This window comes from Prionailurus bengalensis, chromosome C1, assembly GCF_016509475.1.
Source record: "Prionailurus bengalensis isolate Pbe53 chromosome C1, Fcat_Pben_1.1_paternal_pri, whole genome shotgun sequence".
Taxonomy (NCBI): Eukaryota; Metazoa; Chordata; class Mammalia; order Carnivora; family Felidae; genus Prionailurus; species Prionailurus bengalensis.
The window spans coordinates 110,979,444-110,988,051 of record NC_057345.1 but is presented as its reverse complement, the minus strand read 5'-3'; positions in this window follow the sequence as shown (position 1 = coordinate 110,988,051).

Sequence of the window (8,608 nt, the reverse complement as noted above, 5' to 3'; positions counted from 1 at the left end):
AATGAAGCACTCAAAGCGAGTGGGGAGCCCTTGGGGTATGGGAAGGCCAGTCAACCAGAGGCTACGTGAGCAGCTGGCAATGATAACTTATCAGTGGGGATCCCCAGATGTTGGACCTTGGGGTCTCTTTTCTGCACAATAATCCTGTCTTCTCTCTTGGGGCCAGAGCGAGGAGTGGGTTAGGTGGTGGTTGTTCTGCTGTTTGAGTACAGACTTTCTCTTCTCCTCTGTTTCTCTTCTGCATCTCACGCCCATCCTCCATTGTGCTTGGGTCCCCCAGGCTGGAGCCTTCTGGCTTAGTTTCTCCAGAAGCAAACGTTTGATGTCCTGACTCACAGGCTTTCAGAAGTACAGGAGGGCCCCTGAGCCTCTGGGGCCCTTGGGGTTTCCTCCCCAGGCCAGCAGGGGTTATGTTTGCTGCACAATTACTGATGGTGCCCCTCTCACATTGTCCCATTGTGGCCTCTCCCCACACTTCCTTCCAGCCTCCGGGTGTGCCCTGGGGGTTCCTATCCTGGGCCCCACGGGCTTGTTTGGGGCCAGCCAACTCCTTCCCTGGGCACTGCCTCTGTGCTTCCCTGAGGGCAGCTTCCTGGGTCCTCCTGGGGCTGGTACTCTCCTCCAGCCTTTTCCTAGATTTCAAAATGTTACTGCCATTTTGCATCTGCGTCTGTGCCCTCAGTTCTTATGGATTTATATATTTTAAAAAAATCCACTGATGTCATTTTAGTGGAGTGTTGTGAGGGAGAGCCAATGGTGGGTGTGATCAGACTCCACATTTACCTGCAGTCTGGAAGGGACTCCAGGGAAATGCACAGCCATTAGGAAGAAACATGGTGGCTGCCATACCTCTTGGGTAAGCTCTTTCCCCTGCCTCCTGTGGCAGCTTACATGTTTCCTGTGGAATTATTTTACTCGTGGGACTTGCTGGGTCTCTAGGCATTTGCAGTGCACAGGATGTTTATTGGTACCTTCCAGGGCCTGGCCTTGGGCTGGGGATGGGGCAGGACCATGGGAAAGTTCCTGCCCATGTGGGCTGACACTGGTGGGAAGACAGTCTCGGGTAGCAGGTGCCAGAGCAGGTCATACACTGGCTTAAGGGGAGAGCCATCTGAGAGCCTGCGTGGCATCTATGGCTCCTGGATAGACATGAATAGAGGTGTGAAGCCTAGAGCGTGCCTTCAACAGTGCGATGTTTGAAGCTTTGTAAAAGACAAAGTGAAAAGAACATGCAAAGAAGCAGGCAAGCCCTCCCTTCCTTCTCCCCTCCCACCCACACTCCACAAAGACACTGTGGAGTACTTCCTACCTCCTCAGAAAACTCTGCAGCAGCACTGGGTGAACTCCTCAGGGCCAGTTCTAGTTCACGTGGTCCTGGAGTGCAACGAGGACTTTCTCTCACGGGGTCAGATTTGCATAAGTTATGACAAGCACATGCTGGTAGATCCTGTGTCTCTCTCCCCAGCGTTTAATAAAGAAAAATTCAATTCAAGGTAGATCTTTCTCTGCCCCAACCAGACCAAGTGTGGTTCAATTGATTACTTGCACATTTGTGGTACATCTTCCCTGTGTTAGCTTTCTGTGCTGTGTAACCATTACCATGGACTGCGTGGCTGTACCAGCTCCCAGCTTTGTAAGTCAGAGGTTCAGCATGGTGCGACTGTGTTCTCTGCTCAGGGAATCACGAGGCTGACATACAAGGTTTGGCAAGGCTGAGTTTGCTTCTGGAGACTCTGGGGAAAAATCGCTCTCTTGTTCATTCTTTTTTTTTTTTCCTTGGATATATAAAAATTATATATATTTAAGATGTACAACATGATGGTTTGGTATATTCATACATTATGAAATGATCGCCACAATCAAGTTAACACATCCATTACATCATATAGTTATTGTGTGTGTGTGTGTGTGTGCGTGCACACGTGTTTAGTTTTTTTTAATGAAAAATTTTTAAAATTTTATTTAAATCCAGGTTAGTTAACATATACTGTAACGATGGTTTCAGAAGTAGAATTTAGTGATTCATCACCTACATATAACACCCAGTGTTCATCCCAATAGTGCCCCCCTCAGTGCCCATCCCCCATCTAGCCCATCCTCCCATCCCCCCACCTACCTCTCCTCCAGAAACCTTCAGTTTGTTCTCTGTGTTTAAGAGTCTTTTATGGTTTGCTTCCCTCTCTGTTTTTATCTTATTTTCCCCTCCCTTCCCCTATGTTCATCTGTTTTGTTTCTTAAATTCCACATATAAGTTAAGACATGATATTTGTCTTTCTATGACTGACTTATTTTACTTAGCATAATGGAACCCTCCAGTTCCATCTATGTTGTTGCAAATGGCAAGATTTCATTCTTTTTGATTGCCAAGTAATATTCCATTGTGTATGTGTATGTATGTATGTATGTATGTATGTGTATGTGTGTATGTATATATATATATATATATATACACATTGTGTATATGTGGGAGAGCCATTTGAGAGCCTGCATGGCATCTATGGCCCCCCATATACATATGTATATATGGTATGTACACACACACTCACACACACACACACAGTGTGGTTAGGTTTAATTTGAGATCTATCCTCTTAGCAAATTTCAAATTTACAACACAGTATTGTTAACTATGGTCATCGGGCTACACGTTTCATCTCTAGGACTTACTGATCCTGCCCGCATAACTTAAGCTTTGTACCCTTGACCAGCATATCTCCATTTCCACCCACTGCTAGCCCGTGACAACCTCCATTCTATTCTCTGCTTCTATGAGTTTGACTGTTTTAGATTCCACATATAAGTGAGATAATGCAGTATTTGTCTTCATGTATCTGGCTTATTTCACTTAGTGTAATGTCTTCCAGCTCCATCCATGTTGTAACAAAGGTTATTTCCTTCTTTTTAAAGGCTGAATGATATTTCATTATATGTATGTACCACATTTCCCTTATCCATTTATCTAAGGACACATTAGATTGTTTCCATGTCTTAGTTATTGTGAATAATGCTGCAATGAATATGGGAGTGCAAATATCTTTTTGAAATCCTGATTTCAAGTCCTTTGAATATATGCCCAGAAATGGGGTTGCTGGATCATATTGTAGCTCATACTGTTTTCCATAATGGCTGTACTAATTTGTACACCGGGGTACAGAATTTCCTTTTCCCCACCTCCTCACCAACACTTATCTTTTGTCCTTTTGGTAACAGCCATTGTAGCAGGTGCAAGCTGATAGCTCATTGATTTTGACTTGCATTTCCTGGTGATGAGTGATGCTGAACACTTTTTCACATACCTGTTGACCATTTGGATGGCTTCTTTCCAGAAGTGCCTATTTGGGGCTTTGCTTGCTAATTCATTTTGTTGGCAGCACTCAGCTCCTTGTGGTTGGAGGACTACATGCTCTGCTGGGGACTGCTCTTGGTTTCTAAAGGCCACCCGTAGTCTTGTCACATGCCTCCTTCCATCTTTAGGCCAGCAAAGGTGCATTAAGTCCTTCTTATGCTTGGAATCTCCCACTTCCTCTGCTGGTCACCAGCTGGCGAAAACTCTCCTTTTAAAGGGCTCATGTGATTAGGTTAAGTCCTAATAATTCCCCAATATTTTAAAAAAACAAATCTTAATGTTTATTTTTGAGGGAGAAAGTGACAGAGCTCATGTGGGTGAGGGGCAGAGAGAGAGGGAGACACAGAGTCTGTAGCAGGCTCCAGGCTCTGAGATGTTAGCACAGAACCCGATGTGGGGCTGGAACTCATGAATCGTGAGATCATGACCTAAGCCAAAGTTGGATGCGTAACCGACTGAGCCACCCAGGTGCCCCAATAATTTCCCAGTCTTGAAGTCTGTTGTGCCAAGTGACATACCTAATTATGGAAGTAGCACCCATCACATACACAGGGTGTGTATGCACTGGGCTCCGTGTGGGGAAGGAGCCTGGGCTTGTCTCTTCATAACTGCACTCTGTCCAGGGACACGAGGCTGACACACACAAACTCAGTCTGTGTGTGGAGAGTTTTAGGAGAGCCACGCTCCGCTCCTGTCACTGTCAGTAACTAGCTGCCTCTCCCTGGGGCTCAGTTTGTAAGTGGCTATATTGGGATTGAGTGATGGGCTTTATCTTGTATGCCAAATCTGGCTGGTTGGCCATGGTGCTTGGGGTGCTTCTTGAGAGGCTTGTGAGGTTGGCCTTGACCCTGGCAGGGAAGAGGGTGGTGATTGGTGTCTTTCAAGGATACCCACGGGCCCTCCTGCCATCTCCTGACTGATCTTCGCACGCTTCCAGCTCATTTGTTCAGCACACATTTACTGACGCTCTCTTTCCCCAGCATTTCAGGCTGCCGAGTTCACACTGAGCTATCTGAGAGGATTTTTTTTTTGCAGAAGAGAATAACGGGAACCCAAGACTGGGGCACTAGGGGATAAATGGAAGGCATGAACTTGTGTAAAACCTTCGAGCACGAAGGACTCTATTCTGGGGACTAAAGCTTCATCCTGTTTTGTTTTGTTTTTTCCTGAAACAGAAACTGCGTTGAACTATTGAACTGGGCAAAAGCATATGACTGAACACAGGACTGCTGCACCCACATTCTTGATAAAAATTGGACACTCTGAAAAAAATATTTTCCTAGTAACTGTCACAATGTACTCAGATAATTTTGTACATTGTAAAATGTAATTATATCTTCCAGTCAGAATTTTTGGAAGACAACCGGTGCAAGTTTCTGGAGACTTCTGCAGTTTGCTAATAAAGACCCTGGGTGTTTACTGCTCCTCGACAGGATGAAGTTTGGGTTGCTGCCTGAATCTATGCTTCCCAAGTGGCGATTCTAAGACCCCAGATAAACTCTTTTGTCTTATTTGGGTAACTTCCTGTTTTCTTAGCCAAGAAAGGGAAGGAAGAAAATCGACATTCTGCCTGTTATCCCTCGACGCCTATTGCATGGGCCACCGAGTCACCTGCACCATGTCATGGGCTTCCTTTGCCAGGTTTGTGCCATGTCCTCCTGTAATAAATAAGAAAGCTGAGGTGCATTCAAATCACTTACACACACTGGAGCAGAGACAGAAGAAACCCTCACCCTTCTGACAGTTCTAAGTACTGGGGTGCTGCATCGACGGCAAGAGCAAGGACAGCAAGACGAAGCCTCTCACATCCAGGTCCCCCTCCCCCGCCCCCAGCCTCCCTTCTTGACAGTCATTTTCCTACCAACTTGGCCATCCCACCTCAGGGGGCATGTAGCCTGGATGCTGTGATAAAACACCCTCTTTGCACCAAAGAAATTGAGAGCAGGGGGTCAGGGGCTGGTTGCTCCTGGGTTTGATTCCTAATCACTTTTTAAATCCCTCGTGCCTTGTGAAATAAACGTGATGGACTTTGGGGGCTGGTTTCTGAAGCCTTGTGAAGAGGAGAGGCCCAGGCAGCCTGCGGACAGCTAATTTGATCAGAGGTTGTGATTTCCTCCTCTTGCCTCTGTGTCCAGGGCAGATAAAATGGAAGGAGGGCAGAGATGCTTAATTAACCCTGTAATTCTTGCATGGGCTAATTAGCATATAGATGAGGGTGGCTTTCCAAGCCTGTCTCAGAGCTGTCTCCTGTCTGTGTGCAGAGCGCTGGGCTAGCCCCCACATTAACCAGTCACAGTCCTTCCCAAGTTCTGCCTAAAGGAGGCCCATGACTGTGGGGTGGTACAGGGAGATTGGGGGCCTCTTATGGACTTAGGAATTTTTAACACAATCTCTCAGCCAGTGCTTTGAGGACACTATGACCGGGGCTACTTGGGCTTCTCATTAGTTTGGCCTGGATCTGGCATTCTGGACCCTCTGTGGTCGACTTCTACCCACCCTGGGGTCTCTGCCCTCTGACCTTGTCTTCCCAAGCTGAGAGTGTGGAGCCCAGCTGTGGCAGTTGCCCAGGAGGAGGGGTTGGACTCAACCATTTGCCCTGTCTTTCCCAGAGCTGCGTTGGTTATCTGTCCCCTCCCTTATCCAGTTGGTAGATTCAAGGCTTGGAGAGCCTTAGAAGCCCTCCTGGAATTTCCTCCCCACTAACTAGGCGTAGGCATGCCAAGCACAGCTATTCCCTTGGTTGGGGTGGGGTGGGGGTGGAGGGTTCCAGTCAGGGGTCTGACAAATGTGCTGTGTGGCTTAGTGTGCTGGGGGAGCGGGTGGGCCCAGGCAGAGTGGAAGTAGGACCATGGGCAAGCCCCTCTGGCCCTCCAACCCTTCCTGTGTCCACTCCTTGAGGGTCTGCCCCTGAAGCTCTCCAGTGTACCCTAACTCCCCACCTTGCAGCTCCAGAAGTCTACCTGCTGTAGCACATGGGGCTGGAGGTTTGAAGAAAGAAAACATTTGCTTAACAAAGTCCAGGTTTGAATTTGATCTGGGCCAAGCCTCTGTCCTGATGCACACAGGTTCCACCGGGGTTCCTGATGACCCAGTCACATGGAGGGAGAAGGCACACAGGACAAAATGGCCAGGGCAGGGATGCAGGCCCAGCCTTGTCCCAACCGTCCCCATCTGTGAAATGGGGATGATGATACACACTTCACAGATTCAATTTCTGGTCTCACAAGAAGCACCTTGGAGGGTGGAGCCATATCCGCATTTTACAGATAAGACTGTTGGGGCTCAGAGTGGCCATGTTTAGCTCAAGAGGCCAGAATTGGGAATAGAGCCTAGGGTAGCATGCAGACCAGTGGGACTCTGAGCTTCTGTTCCCCCCAGCGGGAGAGGGCAGAGGGCCTCCGTGTAGGGCATGTTAGGGTGTGCAGTGTGTGCACATGTGTGTGCACGTGTGTGTGCATGTGTGTGTGTGTGCCTGTGTTAGCATGCATGGGGTCTGCTCAGCAGTTCTGTGGGGCTGCTGTGGTGGAACCAACACACAGGCCTGAGGAGAGGTCTGTTAATTCTATCACTTATCTTAGTGAGAGTGGTGTGGGCAGAAATTGCGAGTAGCCAGAAATATTTTAAGAGAAAACATTTTTAAAGTTTATTTATTTATTTTGAGAGAGTGAGCGAGCGGGAAGAGGGGCAGGGAGAGGGGGAGAGAGAAAATCCCAAGCAGACCCCGGGCTGTCAGTGCAGAGCCCAATGCTGGGCTCGAACTCATAAACAGTGAGATCATGACCTGAGTTGAAACCAAGAATTAAATGCTCAACTGACTGAGCCACCCAGAGGCCATAAGATAAATTAAAAAAAAATTTTTTTAATGTTAATTCATTTTGGAGAGACAGAGAATGTGAGTGGGGAGGGGCAGAGAGAGAGAGGGAAACACAGAATCTGAAGCTGGCTCCAGGCTCTGAGCTGTCATCACAGAGCCCGACGCAGGGCTTGAACTCATGACAGAGTCATGAGATCATGACCTGAGCCAAAGTCAGACGCTTAACTGACTAATCCACCCAGGTACCCCACTAATAAATTTTTTATTGAGATAATTGTAAATTCACTTGAAGTTGTAAGAAATAATAAGGTTCACTTGTACCCTTTACAGGGTTTCCTTTAATGGTAACATTACAAAATTATAGTATAATATCACACAGTACATGCTGATGTTGATACAACTGTCTGATCTTATTTAGGTTTCCCCAGTTTTACTTTAATTCATTTGTGCATGTGTTTGTACATGGATGTGTATGTGGGAGGAGTGGTTTGAGGGATGGGGCTGATCAAGGGGAGGATATGACCATGTGGGGCAGTAACACACCACAGGCTCAATGAGGTCGTGTTGAGACAGGGTTGCATGTGGGGGAACCCTTCCCAGCAGAAATCTGTGCAGAGGCTATGAGGTCCAGAGAGGGGTGTCACTACTCAGAAGGAGAGCAGGGCAGGACACCTTCTGGGAGAGAAGCAGGTGGGGCAGAGGGCTCATGTGTCCAGGTGGTGTCACTTAGCCGCACCCCAGGCGTGTCTGGGTCACAGAGTTGGGAAGTGCAGCAGGGGCATCGGGCTTTATGTTATGATTTTTTAAATGTTTATTTATTTATTTAAAAAAATTTTTTTTTAACACTTATTTATTTTTGAGACAGAGAGAGACAGAGCATGAACGGGGGAGGGTCAGAGAGAGAGGGAGACACAGAATCTGAAACAGGTTCCAGGCTCTGAGCCGTCAGCACAGAGCCTGACGCGGGGCTTGAACTCACGAACCCGAACCGTGAGATCATGACCTGAGCCGAAGTCGAACGCTGAACCGACTGAGCCACCCAGGCGCCCCAAATGTTTATTTTTTAAAGAGAGAGACACAGTGCGAGCAGGGGAGGGGCAGAGAGAGAGGGAGACACAGAATCCAAAGTAGGGTCCAGGTTTGGTGCTGTCAGCACAGAGCCCAATGAGGGGCTCCAACCCACGAAACAAACTGTGATATTGTGACCTGAGTGGAAGTCAGAAGCTTAATTGACTGAGCCACCCAGGTGCCCCTGGGCTTTATCTTATAAATAAAGAACAGCTTTTGGGAGAGTTTCCATGAGATATGCAAAGCAGGCAGTCTCTAAATGGCTAAAACTTTGCTTGTTTGGGCTGCTTTTTTAAATAATTGGATGTGTGTAAATTGGAATTTGGTGCCTGAGGGCTTTTGACCTAATGGGTCTCAGCCACAGCTGGAGAAATAAACAA